At 44.3% G+C, this 23,232-nt stretch overlaps 1 protein-coding gene across 4 annotated transcripts in view; it reads left to right on the forward strand.

Moving 5' to 3' along the window:
- PRICKLE2 (prickle planar cell polarity protein 2) overlaps positions 1-23,232 on the forward strand; it is a 254,775-nt gene that overhangs the window by 158,917 nt on the left and 72,626 nt on the right. The window contains exon 1 of one of the 4 annotated variants that reach the window (XM_040407102.1): positions 21,846-22,459. The exons of the other annotated variants lie outside the window; for them this stretch is intronic. The gene's annotated coding sequence lies outside the window, so the exon portion shown is untranslated. Of the gene's footprint in view, positions 1-21,845; positions 22,460-23,232 lie in introns of those variants that run through there. 4 annotated transcript variants of the gene reach the window in all.

The following is a 23,232-nucleotide window of genomic DNA, read 5'->3' on the forward strand; positions in this document are numbered from 1 at the left end:
TTTGGGTTTCCTCCGGGTTCTCCGGTTTCCTCCCACACTCCAAAGACATACTGATAGGAGACTTAGATTGTGAGCCCCATTGGAGACAGTAAAGCGCTGCGGAATATGTCAGCGCTATATAAGTGTGTATTATAACTGATTGTGCTGCACAAATAAAGGTTGTGCTCTTGTGACACCTACTGTGTCCTTCTCCCATACCTTGTAGATTGTAAGCCCTCACGGGCAGGGCCCTCTCTCCTTCTGTACCAGCTTCTAACTTGTGTTGTTCATGCTTAGTGCAATGATCTGTATTATGTATGTCCACCGCTTATCATACGTACAGCGCCATGGAACGAATGGCACTTTCATAAAAAAAAATAATAATAATAATTAGTTTTTTGTTAGGCGGTTCTCCCAAAAATAAGCTGAGCGCAGCTTGTCCCTTTACCAGCTGTAATCTGCGTGCCAACAAGTGTTTCCGCTTTCTCGCCGCACAACCACAGGGGAAAACAATAATTATACCTTTACCATCGAAACCAGTAGGCTGTTCATGTAATGCCCGCGCATAATAGGTCCTCCAGGGCAAGAGACTCTCTACATAGCCACTCTTAGCTGAAGAGGATCCTGGAGGATTCCTCCCTAAAATTGTATTTTTTAAAAACTGAGTTTTCTGAGTCCGACAACTCCTTAAAAACGCCTGTAGATGTACAAGTTGTTGGTGGCAATTATTTCACTTGAATATCAGACCACCAAATGTATGTACACAGTGACTCCACCAGCAGAATAGTGAGTGCAGCTCTGGAGTATAATACAGAATGCAACTCAGGAGCAGTACAGGATAAGTAATGTATGTACACAGTGACTCCACCAGCAGAATAGTGAGTGCAGCTCTGAAGTATAATACAGGATGTAACTTAGGATCAGTACAGGATAAGCAATGTATGTAGACAGTGACTGCACCAGCAGAATAGCGAGTGCAGCTCTGGAGTATATTACTGGATATAACTCAGAATCGGTACAGAATAAGTAATTCTGGGGGAACTATCTCTCCTTAGGGAGAGTGCCTTAATTGGCGTGAGGAGACTTATAGGCCATACATGCTCCTCTTGAATTCTGGGGAAAAAAGGGATGAAAATGAGCTTTGCATACCTTTCTGCAAGGATAAGTAATGTAATGTATGTACACAGTGACTCCACCAGCAGAATAGTGAGTGCAGCTCTGGGGTATAATACAGGATCAGTACAGGATAAGCAATGTCATGTATGTACACATTGACTTCACCAGCAGAATAGTGAGTGCAGCTCTGGAGTATAATACAGGATGCAACTCAGGATCAGTACAGGATAAGCAAAATAATGTATGGACACAGTGACTCCACCAGCAGAATAGTGAGTGCAGCCCTGGAGTATAATACAGGGTATGGCCTCATGCACACGACCGTGCTGTTTTTTGCGGTCCCCAAAAAACGGAAGCCGCCCGTGTGCCTTCCGCAATTTACGGAACGGGCGGCCCATTATAGACATGCCTATTCTTGTCCGCAAAACGGACAAGAATAGGACATGCTGTATATTTTTTGCAGGGCCTCGGAACGAAGCAACGGATGCGGACAGCACACGGAGTGCTGTCCGCATCTTTTGCAGCCCCATTGAAGTGAATTGGTCCGCACCCGAGCCGCAAAAACTGCGGCTCGGATGCGGACCATAACTACGGTCGTGTGCATGAGGCCTAAAACTTTGAATCAGTACAGGATAAGTAATTTAATTTACTGAACATTTTATGCTGATAGCTTTATAACTTTAGGGATCATACCCTCTAATCAACATCAGAAATTGTTCTCAATAGAAATAGATCAAAACCTTACATCACATGTTTTAGGAGAGGACTTTCAAGTAGTAGTCAGCAAGTGCTATCTTCATAGCCAATCCTCTGGCTCCTGTCATAGTCTTTTAACACTACTTTAATGGAATCCCACTGTATTCCTAACCATTTGCTACAAAGTCCAGTAATTAGCAATTTGTTTTTGTCCTTTGTGAGCTCTAGAAGCCCCAGTTCCATGGACATATGCCGGTGTGCTGTTTAATGTGACAACCAGGGTCTGTTCTCTCTATCTCCCACGTCCAAGGGAAATTGTACAGAACTCTGTGCTTGGCTTTTTCCTTCCTGCCCCCTCAGTTTTCTTTCCCATAAGACCAGCGACTGGCTTTTAATGATCTGCCCATGGTTCTGGCAGCAGCGAGCCTCCAATGTGCTCCAACCAAGTTATCTTTGATTTAGAACATTAACCCTTTCTTCCTCAGTCCCCTGTTGGCGAATGCCCAACGCGACTTCACATTTTCCCCTTGTCAGAATCTTCTGTGCTGTGCAATCATCTTGTTGTTTCGTTAGAATTTGACTGCAATAAAAATAGAATTTCTTTTTTTTTTTTTAATTAACACATAATTATAGTTTGCAGCTGAATTTGATTCACAAACTCTTTTTGTAGGCTACAATTGCATGTGTACGTTGCCGTAATGCCCATGTACGTGCGCTCACAGCCCACAGCAAAACTATTTGTGAACGATGTGCCTATAATACAACGCGTCAGCTAGGGTGCCAAAATATCTCCTATTGTCAGGAGGGCCTAAAGGGGTAAAGTAAATCAATGCATGGATACATGCCTGCAATCCGAGAAAAGCCTTTATACAAAGCTGCATTCACATGAATGACTAGATAGGGAATTGAAGGGGTTTTAAAAACATGGATGACCTATCTTCATGATAGGTCATCAATATCACATTGTGGGGATGCGACTCCCAACACCCCCACCGATCAGATCAGCTGTTCGAATAGGCATACCAAACACAGATTTGTATATTGTATAGTGGCCATGCGTGGTATTGCAGCCCACGCCTATTCATGAGAATGGGACTGCGCTGCAGAGAGGCCATGTGACTGAGGAACGTGACGTCACTGGCCTAGGAAGAGTGACGCAGCTTCTTCAAACAGCTGGTCGGTGGCGGTGCCAAGAGTCAGACCCCCCGCTGATCGGATATTGATGACCTATCCTGAGGATAGGTCATAGTATTGTGCTCCCAGAAAACCCTTTTTTAAACAGTTGACCAGTAGATACAATGTAACAAAAACCCCAATTTTTTATTTTTTTTTGGTAAAGTGTATAGTGCCTGATAACACAGACAAATACAGGTCCACCATATATTTTTACAAAAAGGGTGGCCAGTCATAAAGCATAACAGAGAGTGCATCCAAAAGGTTCAGTGCATCCAGTAGCCTCCACCTTCTGATCCTTCAGAGCAGAGGAGCAATGAAAGGGAGTACGACTGCAAGATCAGACTACACAGGATTTGTTTGTAGTCTGTTGCCATGGAGACGTACAGGGAATATATAGACAAAAGCGTAGGAAATTTGTAATAAAAGTTCCATGCCAAGTTGCTTGGTGTTGTACGGTACATGCAGGGCCGTCTTTAACGCGGGGCAAAAGGGGCAGCTTCCCCGGGCCCAGTTGCTCCTGGGGGGCCCAAGGCAGCTGCCTCTTTTTCACCCCGTAAGACGCATTTTTCCCCCAAATGTGGGGGGAGAATGCCCCTGCGTGTTATGGGGCGAATACTAATGAGCCGCTTCCATTATGGAAGCGCTTAGTACCGGAGGACCGGGAAGCTCTTGAAGGGTTTGTACTCGCCGCTTTCTGGTCCTCGGCTATGCAGGGCTGCGCACAGGCGTAAGGCGCTCTGTGACGTCACGCTGTGTGCAGCCTTCATAGCACAGCCGACAGCAGGAGGATGCAGATCGCGCTGGAGGAGAGGAGCGGCGGCGTCCAGAAGCAGGAGAGGTAAGTGTTTTTTTTTAATTTTATATTTGAGGCTGATGGACACTTCTGGGGGCTGGTGAGAGGCACTGGGGGCTGATGGAGAGGCTGCTGGGTGCTGCTATAAGGCTACTGGCAGCTGCTATAAGGCTACTGGGGGCTGCTATAAGGCTACTGGCAGCTGCTATAAGGCTACTGGGGGCTGCTATAAGGCTACTGGGGGCTGCTATGAGGCTAATAAGGGCTGCTATAAGGCTACTAGGGGCTGCTATGAGGCTAATGGGGGCTGCTATGAAGCTAATGGGGGCTGCTATAAGGCTACTGGGGGCTGCTATGAGGCTAATGGGGACTGCTATGAGGCTAATGAGGGCTGCTATAAGGCTACTGGGGGCTGCTATGAGGCTACTGGGGGCTGCTATGAGGCTAATGGGGGCTGCTATATGGCTACTGGGGGCTGCTATGAGGTTGTGGTGGAGGGTGTGATTGCATGCTAGGGTGTGGGAAGACGGGATCCAGGAGGCCCAAGTAAATTATTGCCCAGGGTCCAATCAATATTAAAGATGGCCCTGGGTAAATGCCTTGGAGCAAAAGAAAAGGGTTGCAATGGTGGATATAGCTTTTAATTCTGTTCCCTGGGAAAACTAATTATATTCCAAAAATAAAGTCCAGAAAATTACAGTGGAAATATGAAAAGAATAACTTCAGTCATTGGAATTAAAATCACAGAAAATAATGCACTAACACAATAGATGGAAACGTTATATATGCACAAAGCCCTCAATGTGATATGATAAAATATGAGACTCTCAGCCAATATATTTTGAGCAATGTCATTGGAGCAATTGGATTTCATGGTAATATTATATTTAGGTTGTTTTCTTTTTTTAAACTTTAGATTATCCTTGGTTGAGAAAGAAGGATGCTGGGAGAACTCCATGCAGAGAGTTTATATTCAAATACATGGAGATGGGTCATTTACTTTGATGTGTAGACACGTTGGGAAGGTCTGGTGGAATTTACAATGCAGAATAGTCAATACCCTGAGATGGGCGTCTGATGTAATAGATGCAGTGTCAGTGGAGATGCATAGCAAGGTTGGATCAATCATGGTGGGAAAGACTATGGAAAAGAACTAAAACAAACCTAATACCAGGAATACGTCCAGCCGTTTAGAAGATGTCCTTGAGTTGTAAATCTTGTGTGTCCTTGACGTCTAGAGCGTCTGTGCTTTTGGAAGATAGTGTCCACTGAAGTGAATCCTAGGATTATTAGTAACACCCGTGTTTAAAATACAGCCAAGATCAAAGGGACCACTACCTTGTAGAGAGGCCATGTTTGTTTAGGCATATGCATAGACTGTCATTTGTGCAGTGGAGCTATAGAGGTTTCTGTACGAACATGCAGGCTAAAGGGGAAGCCGCTTTGGACAGTTCATTTTTGTTAGAATTGTAATTTGATAATAAGCAGATTACAAGGTATGCCCCCCGGTGATCAGCTGAGATCGCTGAGGGAACCTAGCAGCAAGTGTTCCCTTCTTCTGCAGCGCCACCACAAGATAAATTAAGTATTACCTAAGCTGTCTATGTAATGCATAGATGTGATGAGTCCTCCAATGGGAGAGATGCGCTTGGTAGCTACTCTGAATTATGGCTAATAGATGAAGGTCCTGAATAGGTAGGGGTGGACTGAGAACTTAAAGTGGCCCTAGAAAAAAAAAGTGGCCATATTTTGTAGTGGGGCTCAAACTGAGGGGCCCAAACTGACAAAAGCCAGGGTCAACACAAGTAGGCGAGGTCAACAATACCATATTTCATTACGTTATACCACCTCAGCAGAGGCAAAATGCAGCACAAAATAGCTCCCCAAAAACTGCCCCTAAGTGGTGGCCATCACCAGCCACCACGTTCTGTCCTCCTACACCAGTTGCCATAGGATGGCAATACAGTTGAATTGAGGAGTCTGGAGGAAAGCGTCAGACCAATACTTACCATGGCTGGCGGCATGAGGAGAGCTCCGGGAGCACCCTGGGCATTGTCCCACCCGGAGGTTTCCCTGTAGGGTCTGTGACCAGTCCGCCCCTGTGAATTGAAGACTTATTAATTTAGAATTCTCTATTAGGACATAATAAAATGCTTAGCCATCGTTTAAGGCCTGTATCACATGTGCGGGAAACAGATCCGGCAGGCTTTGTGAAACAGGAGTTAAGGTCCATTCACACGTCCTTATGTGTTTTACAGATCCCCAAAACATGGACACCGGCAATGTGCGTTATGCATTTTGCGGACCGCACATCGCCGGCAGATAGAAAATGCATTTTCGGACAAGAATAGGACATGTTCTATTTTTTTGGGGAACGGAAGTGCGAATCCGGACAGCACATTTCGGCCCCATTGAAAATGAATGGGTCTGCACCTGTTCCGCAAAATTGCAGAACGGATGCGGACCCATTTTATGGACGTGTGAATGGACCCTTAGACGATGGCTACTGGGAGCTACCCTGATACAGTCCAGCTCCATTCAGTATAATGGGGACCGGCGGAGATTCGGACGCTACCTGACAAATATCCAGAGATTTGTCCGGGTTGCGGCCAGATCTCCGCTGTAACAGCATACAAGGCAATGCTCCAAAGTCCCGAACGGAACCTCACAAATAGCTGCTAGCAGACGAATAGGAAACGCACCCAAGCGGCTTACACTCCTAGCAATCAGTCTCTAACAGCATACAGTGAATCCCCCCAAGAACGAGACGAGGCTCCGTGTTGAGGGTCAAACAGTGGTCACCCAGAGCTGTGTGTTTTATTGATCTTATATAACATTGGTACACATCAGAACCACCCACAGGGTTTTGTAAAAACAACCAAAAACCACATACAATACAGTAAAACACTCCCACACAAAATCCTCCCCTCTGCCTGTGATACAATTATGGTACAATGGGTTGATGTAATTATCACAGGCAGGAGAATACACAATGTCTTCTGTCCTGGAGACAACCGAGGAGTAATTCAATTATCTCTCAGGACAAAGGGAAATCGCCAATACACATGTGGAGACAATAGGACAGACATCACCACTCAAACATACAATGTCCCACCCATTACAGTAACATAGACATTTAACATATCCCAAAATGGCACAAATTAGACCAGGGGTTCAAAAGTTAGTAAAAGTCCTTTGTGAACAAAGGAAGATTGGCTGATGAGAGGGCCCATAATCTTGGGGCAAGAGGCTGGCAACCAGGCCCCTCAAAAACCTAGTGGCGAGGTTAGTTTCGCCACATCCGCTATTCCCCATAATAGTGAATATGACTGGACAGTATCTCGGTAGCGCCCAGTATTCACGGATCCAGCAGGCCATTCCCTGTCGGAACAGACTGCCGGATCTGTTTACCGCAAATGTGAAACAGACCTAAGGCTGCAATAATGCCAAACCTATGGGATATGTTTGCAAAATTTCTGAAAATGAAGATCCACACTGTAGTGACGGAACTGCTGCAGGGTCCCAAAAGGACAACTATCTCAGACCCATCTTCAGTAGGCAAAAATCAGGAAAAGATGGAATTTAGAACATGCCATCATATTGCCAGAATTTTCAGACATTTTGAGTATATTTTTTAATACCTACCCTTGCATTTACATTAGGTTGCTATTTGCCTCTCCAGGGATGGAATTGCTCTTTAAAATTAATTTGTTGACTCGATCAGCGATCGAGCTAGTAATTTTTCACTTGTTTAAAGACTTGTCTGTATCCTCGGCTAATCCTAGATCACAGGACTGCCGCGTGTCGGGATGAGGCAGATAAGTGCTGTACTGCACTTAAAGAGATGATGCCTTTTAAATTGGCTGCATGTATTGATTTTTCCTTATCCCCTGTGGGAATTTTTTTTTTTATTGAGCTACGTCTTTGGTGGACAGTTCCTGGCAGGGAAATATCAGACTCTTCTTCCTGGGGTTTATGAAAGACTTAAATCATAGACTGGCTTGTGACCATTATTTTAATATTGCATTGCTCCCATGGTCCCAGAAGAAATGATTGACAGCTATGTGGTTACATTATTGATTTTATATCTTTATAAATTTTATCTCTAAATGCCCCAAATTGGTTTGTATACAGCTACATCAAGTAGAGATTGCTTAAATGGGTTTTCCAGGAGTAGAATATTGATGACCTATCCTCTGGATAGGTCATCAGTATCAGATCGCTGGGGGTCCGACTCCCGACACCTCGGCTGATAAGCTGTTTAAAAGGGATAAGCGCTCAGATGAGCGCTGTGGCCTCCTCATACCATACCGGGCACAGTGCCATACGTTGTATAGTGGCTGTGTTTGGTATTGCAACCCAGGCTCATTCACTTGAATGGGACTGATCTGCACATAGGCCTTGTGACGAAAGAACATGGCATCACTGGCCTAGGAAGAGGCTGCAGCACTCACCGGAGCCCTACAGCTTCTTCAAAGAGATGATGGCGGGGTGCTGGATGTCAGACCCCCAGTGATTTGATATTGAGGACCTATCCTGAGGATAGGTCATCAGTATTTTACTTCTGGAAAGTACTTACTTCTGGAAAACCCAGTTCTGAATAAAGACCTGCAGTATTTAAAGGGAATGTGTCATCAGAAAAAAGTATATTGTTTATGTTAAACATATTTTTTGGTGATTTTTTTTTTTTACATTTTCATATCACAATCTATATAAGAAAAATAATTATCCTGCAGCTTTCGCAGGGTTACAGTGATAGGTAACACCTATACAGTATATAGACAACACAGGATCCACTTTTCAAAATAGCTTATGGTAACAGCTTATCTACTTCCCCTCCCTGCATAATGGCCTCTGCACAGGTCACAAAGTGTGTCTATAAAACTCTCCCATAGAATGTAAAATGATTATCTCCTGTCTATTGTGGCTATTGTCAAGATGGCTGCTGTAAAGCATATCTCTAAAATGCTGTTAACCGCAGCTCAGGCAGGATGGGCGCCCTCGTAATCATGTACATAAAATAGAATAAAGCAGGTTAGAAAAGAAGTATATGATTAATATTAAAAAAAGGCTCATGGCAGCTTTCCTAGCACAACGCTGTACATTGGATAGCAGCTGTGCATGGTATTGCAGCTCTGCTCCATTGACTTGAATGGAGTTGAGCTGCAACTTGGCCATGTGACCGATTTACGGTAACGTCACATGGCCTAGGAAGAGGGTGTGGTGCTAACAGAGCGCCGGCCTCTTCTAAGAGCAGATCTGACACCCGGGACCCCCGCCGATCTGATATTGATGACATCAATGTAAATTCCCAGATAACCCCTTTAATTGGGTATTCCAGTGTTTTATCACCTATGTACAGAGCTTGGCTATTTCTACCAGAGCAGTAGACTTGGAATTGTTTTCTAAGGGATGGTTTTCTCAAAGAAGGTGGCCAGTATGTATACTATATGATGGAACTAAAAAATCTGGTCTCTATAAGGGGATGATCTTCTCAAAGAAGATTACCAGTATGTCTAACATACATTATGATGGAACTGAATATCTGACACAGAAAATCTGGTCTGGATAATAGGGTGGTCTGCTCAAAGTGGTGGTCTTTGGCAGAGGTTTTACTGTATACCCCTTCTAGGTGTTCACCTTTAAGGCAGTAGCACTGAATGAAAGGTTCAGTATAAACCCAATATATCCCAAGATAGGTGGACATCTTACTGATGGATATAGATCCCTTTCAATTAGTGGAAATATTTTTTTAGTCTGTCCCCTTCATGGCCTGTTGTCCGACAGCTCCACATTCTATGGTGGTGATGGCCAAATAGTAGATCATAATCTACTGGTTGTCTAAGTAGCTATTGTGGGATCTTAAATTTAGACCATAAGGTTGTCTTCAAGCTGGACTCACCCTTTTTGATAGTCAATATACCCCAAAGCTTAGAGCAAGAATGGTCATATTTGAAGAAGGTCTCTCTCTGGAGCAAGTGCAAAGAGTGACTTCTGTCATATTATGGGAACACTGGGGCATCTGGAAAAGCATGCAAACAATTTGAACCAGTGCCTTCCACACGCCATATGACTTGTCTTCATGGAGTGGTCCACTGGTTGATCGTCCAACTCACGCTCCTCAAAGAGTAAATTGCACTGTGAAAAAGCACGGCCACTAATGATCTATGGCTTGCTAATCTCTGCACCACTCCTCAGAGAGGCGCAGGAGAGGGGATCGATGTCTTCATTTCAATTTTCCAACAATTTAACACCAACAAAAGGGACAGTTGTCCAGAGCACAATTTGTGTGATCCTAGCCGCATACAGTATGTAACTTTTTAGACATCAGGAGTTTTACGTAGGGAGGTGGAAGGGAAGGGTGAAAGGAGTAAACAAAAGTAAAAGGAGTCTGTAGCAGTTTTGATCATGCTAAGCTGATGACAGCACCAGGTAGAAGCTGGGGAGAGCAGTACAAGCAATTGAAGTGAAAGTGGAGGTTTTATTATCGGGAGTGGTGAGAATATGAACTTTTATTCTGCTAGGTTCTGTTCCTGTAAGCGCATGGGAGGCAGAACGTCACTGTGAAGTGCTCTCTGCATTGAGCTGCTTCACAGGCCCTCCTCTCTGCTCTAAATGACAACTGTAGTGGTCTCCTGGTTGGATTCTACAGCTGTCACTCTTAGCAAAGGGGTAGGGTGCGTGAAGCAGCTCAATTGTCGAGAGCATTTCACAGTAAAGCTCTGCCTCCCATGCACTTGCAGGAACAAAACCAGGCAAAATGAAAGTTCATATTTTCACCACTCCTGATAATATAAGAAGCTGGGCACTTACAGGAGCAGAATCTGGCAGAATGAAAATGAATATTCTCACCAGTCCTGATAATAAAAGCTCCACAAAAGGTATGTTTGTCCAGCTCTCCCCGACAGCTGTCTAGTGCTGTCAGCAGATTAGCATGGTCAAAACTGCTGACAGAGCCCTTCTAAGAAGCTACATGGCCTAACTCATCTCATGGTAAAGGTTTGGTATTGCGAATAGTCAGATGCCTTTGCTGTATTAAGCAGATGAACTACATTTAGGGAAATGTTTTTCAGAATTTTTTGCCTATTAGTAATTTGTGCAATCTGACAATGAATCCGGCCCTAGCATTGACCTATCTGTTCGTTGCATAATGAAAGAAGCATCATTTATATTCTATCACAGGTTTACAGTTTGAATATGCATGCAAGCTTCTTTTCAGATAGAAATAGCATCTATTTATAGTGGTGTCCTTGGTGCGCCCGGCGCGGAGTTGAATACAACAGAGAACCTCACGTCACGAGTTTATGCAAAGACCCTTTGCAAGTCCACTTTTAATAGGTGTCCGTTTTGTCTTTGAGAAAATGCACAAAACTTTGACACGAGAAGATTATAACTTAGCACACGTGGTTCTGTGGTGATCTGAGCTTAGTTCTGTAGAACCCTGCTTGGTCCAGATGTTGCAGTGTAATAGAGGCTGTCACCTTACTGCCGTCTGAAATAGACCACAGGGTTTCTGTAGATGCAGATGCAACTAGGCCTCGTCTCATCCAGTTCAAAGGTTCAATTTACTGCCCAGTCCCTTTATATTTACTTGCCCTACATGTGACCGATGTATGATGTCGTCACTGACCTAGGAAGAAGCTGAAGCACTCATGGAGCTTTGCTCCCCCTTCCAACAGCTGATTGGTGAGGGTCCTGGGAGTTGAAGACCTACATAGTGACACAAGGCGTCACTATTGCGATTGCACGTCCCCAAACAGAATCAATGTTTCTGGGCAGCAGATCTCTGTTTAGACCACACAATCTGCTGCCCAGGAAGAGCATTCGCAGGAACGTTCATTCCCATAATCTGCCAGATTATCGTGCAGTTTAAATCCACCTTTAAGTAGAGATTAAAGGAAAACCCTTTTAAAGTTCTAATAATACAACGGCACTGTGCTATTCTAACCTGATACTACTTGTACAGGAATTGTCAAAGATGGATGGACCATTGTGTTCTCCTAGATCGCAAAATATACTCGTCTGGTTGTATATCTCACAGTTTATACGTAAGAAACACCATTTTATACAACTATAGAAATCTCCCGTCAAGTGTTTAAATCATCCATTTACAAAAATTATGAAGACAATTCTAATGCCCGAAGAACAGAGCCACCTTCTGTTTTCCAGAATGAAAGGACGAAAAACGTAAGCATTAATCAAAGTTAAAACAAATGTAAAAATGTTGGTTTTCATGAATGGAACGGGATGCAGAAATCAGTTCGGCAAAATTAGGGCTCGTACACATGACCCATCCCGGCGCTGTGCATGGAACCATAATACAGTTACCATATATTTGCCTCCATATAGTGGCTTTTTCTGACAGATTGTAACAGCGGGTGCTGTACGCTGCTGTTCCCCCGATTATCGCTGCGGTCCCGGGCGCTGCGCTCAGCAGTGACCTGTGGCCGGTGCTTCCCATTTCACCTCTGCGATCCTGAGCTCTGTTCCTGTAGGTGTTATTGCTTTTGAAGATTCCGCTCCGCAGCTTCCACTCAGCCCTGGACACAGCATGAGTTTGGCTGGTTTCGTGTTACACTGCTCTAAGGGCGGAGCGCATCACTCCCCGGGCTGTGTGGGATAGGTCCGGTGACCTCTCTGACCAACTCTGGCTCTCCTGCAGGTATTTTAGTGGTTCAGCCCCCTTCCCAGATACCTCAGTGTCAAGGTCCTTGAGTTTGCTGGTTCCTGATACTCTCGTGTGCTCCTGATCTATACTTCGTCCCTGCTTTGTCTCTCCTGTTGCCGACCTGGATTGCCTGACCTGTACCTGTGCCGCCTGCCCTGACCTATTGCCTGTCTGACCACGTCTCTGGCTTATCCTTTAGTCCTGCACCGTTGCTCCTGCTAACATCTCTACCCGCCTGACTACACTGGTACTTCCGGTACCTACTCAGGTACATCCTGGTCTGCCTGGACCAGCTGCCACTGACTCGGGGATTGCTCTGGAGTAGCCCTTGGCAACTACCCTAACGGCTCAAGTCTATCCTCACCATCTGAGGCTCTAGTGAAAACCAGGTAGTTGCTTAGACATGCCCCTACAGAGTATAGCCAGTCAGTGGCACAGTGGGTTCACACCCGCTGATCCGTGACGCAGATTCAATATAAATCGGAGTGTAAATTGTGTCTTGCTCCATTGGATGCCGTTTGGTAGATATATTCCCCAAGATACTGTCTAGTGCCGTATAAAGAACTTTGCTCTTATTGGGGCGCAGTTGAGTAAAAATTGTTTTAAAATTCCACATCTCTGGGCACCATGACACTTCTGGACAGTCCAAAGATATGACACATAGGTCAAAGGGTCACAATGGAGCATCTTATGTGTGCATTGTGCATACCAAGGAAGCCTAGATAACAGAAGAGGACCTGGATCTGTCTCATTCTTCTGTGTGTTGAACCCTGTGCTCTCTGTATTTCCCTACTAACTTGCACAATTTGCTGCAAATCAAAGGCCATTCCAGGTCTCATCTATCTCCACCTTCCTGATAACAAGATGTGCGGCTGATAAAATGATCTGCTAAGAGTCTGCCTCTGCAAACACACATCTCATTACAGCCTGAGACTCTGAGCTTAACGCTTCTATTGCCGGCAGTGCTTCCTCGAGGTTCTCGAACACCAAGCCAAAACTGTGTCGCTTTTTCTTATTTGTAGCAGACCGATATTTGAAGGGTTAATATATTTAGTAGATGTGTCATGTAATAGAATTTCTGACGTGATGCACAAGAGACCAGCAATTTGTTAAAGTTGTCCACGTTTCGCAATCCCCAATGTGAATCGAGATCGTAGCGGTAGATAATGTGGTGACCAGACTGGGATGATCTCTTTATGAGTAGGATGACATGTACGCCGCGTGATATTTCAAAGGTGTTCCCAGACATTCCCAGACATGGGGTTGTGTGAAAACTTTTGGACAACTAAATAAAAGACCTAAGCAAAAAACAAAGAGCAGCACCTCTAAACAATATGAAGATAGGGGTTCAGGTACACCATACCATGGTTGCAATGTAAAAGCAAGCAAGGACTACAAGTAGCAGAACACTGCCTTATGCAAAGACACAAGCAAACACTAGAAACATGAATACATGTAAACTGCCTATATGAAATTTAGAAGTTCTTTGCACACATTTTTGATCTTAATTGTGTTGGGCCCATCTACCAGCGACAAGGTGGTTTCCAACAGATGGGACCTACACTGTCAGACTTGCCTCTCCTGACATTCAAAATTTTAGGGGAATTTAGAATTATCACGCTTATTAAAAGCCCTGTGCAGAGTGCTGCTACTTGTAGTCCGTGTTAACTAAATAAGACCTCAACTGTTCACCCCTGGTCCTTTCTAATGATCACCCTGATTCCTGGTGTCCCCCATGATCCCACAGCACCTCTTCTTTTTTCTGTTCATGGCACCACTTTACAGTTATGGGCACCGATAGGCTGGATAAAGGGGCATTTCTTTCTGATAGAGAAATCTCATGTCATCTTTGAAAATGCCACAAAGGAACTTTGAGACATCACCTGTGGTTCCTTCGTTCTGGCAATTGGTGGTCATCCCAGTTACAGACCCTACAACTTCCAGTTTTAAAGAGGACCTGTCCCCTCTCCTGTCTGTTTTAGTAACTAACTGCATTCTCCATGGAGCATCTATTCTGATGAATGTATGTTGTGCTATTCCTCTACTATTCCCACTATAAGTTTATGATTGCGTTGCCAGCAGTCTGCCATAAAGTTTCATCCGGGTGTTACCAGTTGGGGTGTGTCCCTGCGCAGTCTGACATTATCCAATCAGTACTGCATCTGTGATGCCCGTGTGCCCTAATTGGACATACGGACTGGGGTAGTCTGCTTTGGACAGCCCCTTTAAGCCCCATGGCTACGACCAGTGCTGAACGGCAAGGGTTTGTAGTCGTGCAGATCTCTATTTCCATGGTAGCAGCTGGCCTTTGAAAGCAGATAACTCGTGGTATATATGTACAGGCACCGCTAATTATCATGTACTAATCTCTCATCAAGGAAAGCGATTTAAACAATGTCCATGATGTCCTTGCGTCTTGGGCATAGTTTACTCTACTCTCATGTTGGTATTTATGACTCCTTGGGAGGACATAGTAAATAGCAGTGACTCCTGGCCATAATCCCCTGCTTATCACTGCTGCACTGACCAGAAGCAGCAGGTGGTGATATATGGAATGTATGTCCTTTGTGTCACTTGGGGGTCCCAAGAAAAGGACGTTACATCCATATGGCATGGAGAGTTTAGAGAGAGAATGCGTCACGATGATACCAGACAGACTTATTAGCCCAAAGCGCCTAGAAGCAGCAGTTTTCTTGCACTATAAATACTTGCGCTGGCGGGACACAAAGGAGCGAGAGACCCTCAGGTGGTCTGCATCTAGTCATGGACATTAATTGGGTCATTTATCAAGACCAGCATTTTAGACACTGGTCTTAATAGCCCTGCACCAACCTCTACATAACTTAGGCACATCCACCGCCAGGGCTTGACAGCCTTAAATCTACTCCATTGCTGACGTAGATTTAGATCATTTTCTATGGCACAAAGTGGCGTAGAAAATGATAAATGAGACGGTCCTGTCGGCCTTCTCTCTTCTCCGCCTCCTTTTTTAGAACTGCCGTATGTGGCGTGGAAGGGGAAGAAGTTGCAGATTCTTCGGCAAATCCCCTTTGCGACAAATCTGCGACAGATATATACGACAAAAGGTGGTGTATATCTAACCGTAAATGACCCCCTAAAAGTTTTGATTATAGATCTCAATAGTTACAATGGGAATCAAGATCCAGCACATAGGGTGTCATTTATCAAACAGAAATACGCCTAAATTAGGCATATTTCTGGCGCAGATTTCTGCGACCGCTGCCTGCTCAGGCCAGGTCTAAAAAAAGGGGGCATGGAGTGGGTGGTGAAGGGGATGGGACAGCAGGCCCGTCGCATTTACCATTTTCTATGCCTGTTTTAGGTGTAGAAAAAGGTCGAACTGTAAGACAGTGAGGAAGCCATCTTAAATGTAGCACTGGCGCTGGATGTGCCGAAGTTATGGAGAGGCCGGCGCTCCTTCATAACTCCGGCAGATCCACCTGCAGGTATAGGGGTTATTAAGACCGGCGTCTAAACCGCCGATCTTAATAAATGTGTCTCATAATCCTTCTAGTCATTTCTATTTACTGGAGATTAGCGGCAGCAGATTTGTTTGACAGCCCCTTATCCCATTTGTGTTGAAACTGCATGCATGTGTGGGTCCAAATGTGCATGTTAATAAATCCCTTTAGTCCCATAGCTGTTCACCAAACGATCCTAGCACTGGTCCCTCATGGTTCTCTATTGTCTGGTCCCTCTCAAGTCTATGGCCATCTTAAACAGGTTTTCCGGTACCTGATCAGAGGAGGTCCGACACCGGGCACTGCCATCGATTAGATCTCTGAAGAGGCCGCGATGCTCTGCAGCCTCCTCACAGCTTACCAAGCACAGCGCCATACATTGTATAGTGGCTATGCTTGGTATTGTTGCTGGTCAGGGAAAAACTGTGAAGGGAAGGCATTGATTAGATTTGGTGGAGGTCCCACCGATCATAGTGATGTTATATGCCATCACTGTAAAAGATGGGAATACTCTCTTAAGAAGGTAGCAAGTTCATTAATGTAATCTGTGTTGAAAACTACAACACCCGGCAGGTCTTGAAGGTGTAATGGGGATGCTGGGAGGTATAGTTCCCCATAGAGAGGGAGATATGGTGGAAATGTATTAGTGGACACGCTTTGCATTCAGATTCCTGCTGCCTGCCTCCATGATTCTGGACTATTATCTGCAGTAACACAAGACATGAGTAGTCCCGCACATAAGTAGTCCATATCAGCATTTGGTATTTTCCTACTGCCGGATCCAGCCCCAAGTGTTCCAGAAAAACTGATCCGGTTTTGCGGTCTGCGCATGTGCAGACCTTTAAAAATGTGAAAAAGATAAATACCGGATCCGTTTTTCCGGATGACAACCGGAGAGGCAGATCCGGTATTGCAATGCATTTGTGAGACGGATCCGGATCCGTCCACAAATGGTACCCATACAGATTGCTGGATCCATACAGATTGCTGGATCCATACAGATTGCTGGATCCAGATTGCTGAAAGTACCCTTAACCTGTCTTTACTGTTTCTGACTGTCCCCAGCTGTGTGAGCGGATCCCGCTATAGCGCTGTGACTCAGGATGAAGGATGTCGGTGGGTAGCGGTACTACATGCTCACGCAGCCTAGGAACTTTACAGTAGCAAGAAGCTGCATGATGCACCCCATCACCTCATCTATCCCTGGCAAAGCTGGAAGGCGGTATACTAGGCCATCTGCCAGTGCATGTGCTAAGACTGTAGTCGGCGGTATAGTGCAGGGAGTGCGCTGTGTAACACTGGAGGTGGAGGGAGGTAGAGGAGAGCGGCCCAATGCCGGAATAGCCAGAAGGGCTGTCCTGCTCTGTTTACAAGGCCTTATGCACACGACCATTGTTGTTTTACGGTCCGTTTTTCACGGATCCGTTCCACGCGTGAGGTTTTTTTCCCTCTGATTTAAGTCCTCTTACGTTCCGTTATTGCACAAAACATATCCGTATGGTTTCCGTATTTGAGCCGTTTTTTGCGGATCGGAAACAGTAACTTATTAATCACCAAACACATGAGCAATATGGGCTGGGCATAGAATTTCTACAGTATGGATCCACAAAATATGGATGAAATACGGATGTGTTCCGTGTGCGTTCTGTATTTTTTGTGGACCCATTGACTTGAATGGGGCCTCGGACCGTGATTTGCGGACAATAATAGGACACGCACTACTTTTTTGCGGAACGGCCATGCGTATAAACGGAAACACAATGCACACGGAGTAACTTCCGTATTTTCTACAGCCCCATTAGAGTGAATGGTTCCGCATACAGGCCGCACAATAAACGGAGAGGAAGCAGAAAGAAAATACATTTGTGTGCATGAGCCCTAACAGACGGAGTCCTGATCTCCAGATCCACTGCAGACATTGGGGCAGATGTGATAAGCCTGTCTGATAGTTACACGGTATAAACTTAGAGGAGATAGTCTACAAATGCGCCAAATTTGTCACAGTGGCTAAGGCTGGATGATAGATTTGGCGCATCTTTATACATTTTATGTATACTTTTAATTCTACACCTCCTATTTGTGGGCTTTCTTTACACCCAAATTTTAGTGCAATTTTGGTACGCGGTGGTGCATCTTAGACCGTGCCCCTTTCCCAGTATGCCAGGCAAAAGACATAATAAGTGTGGTGCAAAGCATGTACATCAGTTCTTGGCGCAATTAAGGCAGATTTGTGGCGCATTTAGCTTAGTAAATCTCTCTCCACTGTGTTTAAAGGGGTTGCGACAAGTTTTCAAGGTTAGGGGATCACTAACTGATCTAGCTGTCGGACCCCCCACCGATCCTGAAAGCAGTGGTCCCATTCCTCCACCCTGACCATTTGCCCTGCTACTCCCTTCATTCTCTATGGGACCGCTGGAGATAGCTGAGCATAGTACTTGACTATCTTTAGCAGTCCCCTAGAGAACATGGAGCGCAGGAAGCAAGTATGCTCAGCCTGGGACCTCTGTTCTCAGGATCGGTGAGGGTCCCAGTGGTCAGATCCCCACCATTTAGTTAGTTATCCCATATCCTGTGGATAGCTGATAACTTGAAAACTTGGCACAACCCCTTTTAATGAAAAAATTTGGGATGCCTCCGTCTACCACTAGAGATTTTCAACTCCGTATACAATTAGCTCCCTCTAGTGGAGGTCCAAGAAGCCGGAAGTTTATCATCTAACCATGCCTTTGTCTCAAGAAGACGGATTTCTGACCTCTATCAAGACATATTAAGATGTGAATCAGGGCAGAATATTGGACCTAAAATCCATATTCGCTGTAGGCCTGGTACAGAACTTTAAGATGAATTTTGCAGAGCAGGAAAGCTACGTCACGCAGCTATTAAACGTGTAATTGGGCGTGTCTCCAAAGGCGTGACAAGCTTGTAAAAGTTATTTTATGCCTAGGGAGTGTGTAACATTTCGCTTAAACCTACACACCCATATTCCATTGAGCTTAATTAACGTTGATGATTTCTTATCTCATCGAATCTTTTTGTGACTTGATGACGTTTGGACAGAACTGTTACTGATCTGTTGCGCAGTATATATACGGCATCCATCCCTGCGCCTTCCAGCACTGGTAACATAAACATATAAAAGGTCTGTGGAGAAAATCAATCCTTTGCCGCGATCGGTATTGAATCAGATGAATAATTTAGCTCCGTTGTGCTACTGGAATCTGCGATGCTCAAGTCTGTGTATGAGGAACAGAAGGTCACGGATTTCATAATGCTAGAATACATAATGCCGCGCATCTACCTCGTCTTGCGTGGACACGTTCAGTGGTTTAGCATACAATCGTGTGGAAAATATCCAATTTACCCAAAGGCAACAAAGTGGTAAAAATGTATTTTTCTTTAGTCAGGAACAGAAGCTACTGCAGGGAGTGCTCTTAAAGGAGGCGCCCGTGGCACGTTCTCCTTGGTCTTGTGCTTTTTTACCTAAATTGTCAGGTTCCTAGATGGCTGGAGCTACCATCTGGCTACAATCCAAATTGGCAAACTGGGCAGTTGCCCCCAGTGCCATTTCCTAGTGGGGATGCTCCAAGGGCAGAAACTGTGATAAGTGCAGTATTATGTGGGCTGTGATGAGAGTATTTTTTAAATGCAGTATTATGTGGGCTCTGATGAGAGTATTTTTTAAATGCAGTATTATGTGGGAAAGGTTGGGAGTATTTTCTTGTAAATGCAGTATTATGTGGGCTGTGATGAGAGTATTTTTTTTTATGCAGTGTTATGTGGGAAAGGTTGGGAGTATTTTTTTGTAAATAAACTATTAAGTGGTCTGTGATGGGTGTATTTTTTGGTAAATGCAGTATTATGTGGGCTGTGATGGGAGTATTTTTTAAATGCAGTATTATGTGGGCTGTGATGAGAGTGTATTTTTTTAATGCAGCATTATAGCGCTATTATGTGGGGTGTGATGGGAACTTTTTTTTTAAATGGAGTATTATGTAGGCTGTGACGGGAATATTTTTAAATGCCGTATTATTTGGGTATGTGTTTAGTTCTCCATATTATTTGGTCTATGATGGGCTTATGTGGCAGTATTGTCTAAAATAGCAATTGGATTTGTTTACGGCTTTATTTTTTTATAGTGCCATCCCTGTTCCCCCTAATAGAGAAAAAAAAAGAGACCCTGTCACTATAAGGTATGGGCGCAACTGCCATGAAATTAATTTAACCAAAAGAACATTACATCATGCAAAATATCGATGAAAGATAATATGTCAGACTGAAGAAGTTTTAGCAAGCAGTTTCTGAAGGAATGAGGAATGTACCGTAGTTGGAATGACACTTCTACTGTACTGAATTGTCATTTGTTAAATGGCCACAAGGGGCAGTGTTTCCTTAGTGTTCTGCTGATTAGATTGTACTCAATGTGGTCACAAGGGGCAGTGTTTCTGCTGATTAAGTTGTACTAAGTGTGGCCACAAGGGGCAGTGTTTCTGCTGACTAAATCGTGCTCAATGTGGCCACAGTGTTCCATGTAAGTCAATTATTATTTATTTCACTTTCCGTTGAGAAACCAGAATGCTTGCTGTGAGGTTTATTGCACAGTATGCAGTATAAAAACTGCTTATGATTATGGTATATTAAAAATTCAGGTTTGGCAGAATTTTTCTTAAAACTAAGCCAAGACAAACCGCCATTAGAGGAGACCTTGCCTCAAAACAGCTGGTGTACCGCTAGGAATTCCCATTGTCCTTCAAATCCTACGTTACTGAAAAAGAACCACTTTCTATATCAAAAATTGGTCTCCGTCAAAAATATGTAACCCTGGTTACATGAGGGGGGGGGGTCAATATTTTTTTCACTATTAGACCTCAGGTCAACCACAAGGACCACAGACGCTTGCATAACCTTGCCAACCAATCTTGGGTTATAGTGGACATGTCAACACTCTTTACCCATAGGCTACATAAGTTAATTGAAAGGGTTGTTCGCTTTTTACAAAACCCTTTCTTTTGTTTGTAGCATCCTTTTTTTTTTTCTTTTTGCTGCTTCGATTCCCAGTGATCAGCTGTGATCTGCAGGGAAACCTGCCAGCCTACCCTGCAGCGCCTCCAGAGGGGAAATGAAGCATTACACGGTCCTGATTAAATCTGTGAGACTTAGATACTCTTTTCTCTGGTTCCTAGATGAGAGACCGTTCTAAATCGGATCTAATCAGTAGATTTAGCGGGTTATTTACTCAGTCTGAGACTTTTCCCCGATCATGGCAGGTCTAGAAAAAAGGGTGGCGCGGCGGCGAAAGGGGCGGTATTCATAATTTTCTACGCCTGTTTTAGGTGCAGAAAATGGTCTAAAAGTAAGTCAGCAAGGAAGCCGTCTTACACTTAGACCAGTGCCGGATGCCTCTACATAACTTCGGAGGATCCACCGCCAGCGCAGGGGCTTATTAAAAAAAAATTCTAAAACGCCCATCTTAATAAATAACCCCCTTAATCCTTTCCATGCCCGATGATTCATAAATTCTAAAATAATTGGAATTATTTTTGAGACCCTCCTAACTACAGACTACAACCCCTGCAATCCCAAAAAAAAAAAAAAAAGCTGCCTTAAATAACCCACGTCCGCCGAAGATAAAAACGAAACATAAAACAGATGCTCGATACAGAGCGGTAACTTAATACGGAAAATATGTTCGTGTTTGGTCATCGACCAACTGGATCCATTTGGAGAAGAAGAAAAAAATTTAAAAAAATGTCCCCGTTCTATGGTTCCCCTCTTAATTGTTGTAGCGTCGCCAGATGTTTTGTAACACCAGTACGGCTGTGGATTCTGTTTGTGCTAAACACCCAGTGGGATTATCGATCTGTTAGGGGGAGGTTTATTTATATGTAAATGAATGATAGGAAGCAGCCAGTGACCAGTGAAAGGGTCCCAGGGCAGACTGGGGTTTGCTTGCTGACATCACTGCATTCATTAGCATTCAGCAGAGGCGAGCTCTGCAACAAGCTCACATTCTGGCACAGGGAGAGAGCGAGCTGGCAATTATACTCCGTAGGGCTGAGTATTTCCTTTTACAAGATCTTGGAGAGCAAATTGGACATAACATCGCTCCTACTACAAAGGGTCATTTAATAGAAGAAAAGAAACACTGAGCGCCCTTGTGTGCCCTGGGTCTTGAGCGGAATTATCCTGGAAAGAAAAGGAGATTTTGGGGGAAAAAAAGGGGGGAGTTCTTCTTAAAAGAGGGCAGGAATCACACTTGTCCTGCTGATGGCTTGCACAGTAGACTTCTTCTTCTTCTTCTCAGCAGCCAGCAGCCTGCTGCTTGATGTGTGGCTCTGCTCTCAAGGGCTTTGACTGAAGCCCCACTGCTCATTTCAGCTCAAGTGACTCCCAATGTCTTGTCAAGCTGAGCAGCAGAGCAGAAGGCTGGATGGGCAAGTCTGTGTGAGGCTGGAGCAGCATGGAAGAGGAGAGCAGCACTACTAAGGCGCAAAGTCTCTGAGGAGCTGGGAGCTGTGTCCTCTGCCTGGCATCTGGGAGGCTCTGCAGCTGGTAGGTGTCTGTATTCCTTATTCTGTAGGGCAGAGGGGGTGGTGGTGGAAACTACCAGGATTGTGGACGGACCGGGTCCTGGAAGAGGTCTACAAAGTGGATAGTGAGTGGATATATGTGTAGATTTATAGGGATACTGTGGGGGCAGAGGACTGCACATTGCTACAGAATATCTACCTACCCATGTCATATCCATCTGTCTATTATCTATCTATCTTCTAAGCCTGTATTTTCTATCCATCTAGTTATGCATGTCATATCTATCTTTCTATTTAATACATGTACTACAGTATCTAGCTATTCATGTTCTATCTATCTATCTATTTGTAGTAGACTTAGCAGAACCAAGTCTATCAATTGACACAACGCAAATGGTGTCTACATGGGACTGCAGGTAAACTTAGAATGTTATTTTAATTCAGATTAATAGCACAGCATAAAAAAGATTGACAGATTGATAGATATCAGATAGATAATAGATAGATGTGAGATAGATAAATATTAGATAGATAGATAGATATGAATACTAGGATATAAAATAGATCGATAAATATGACAAACTACGATATGAGATAGACATATATTCGATAGATAGATATGAGATACTAGGAGATGAAATAGATATGAGATACATAGATATGTATACAACAGAAACATTAGGACAATGACCAGTACAGCAGAAGGATACATTGATTTTGGGGATTCATCTTTGTGGGGATCTATTATCTGCTGGTGATTTGCTGGGGGCAGTGGTGTGTGACCTGCTCCTTAGG

This window comes from Bufo bufo, chromosome 9, assembly GCF_905171765.1.
Source record: "Bufo bufo chromosome 9, aBufBuf1.1, whole genome shotgun sequence".
Lineage (NCBI taxonomy): Eukaryota > Metazoa > Chordata > Amphibia > Anura > Bufonidae > Bufo > Bufo bufo.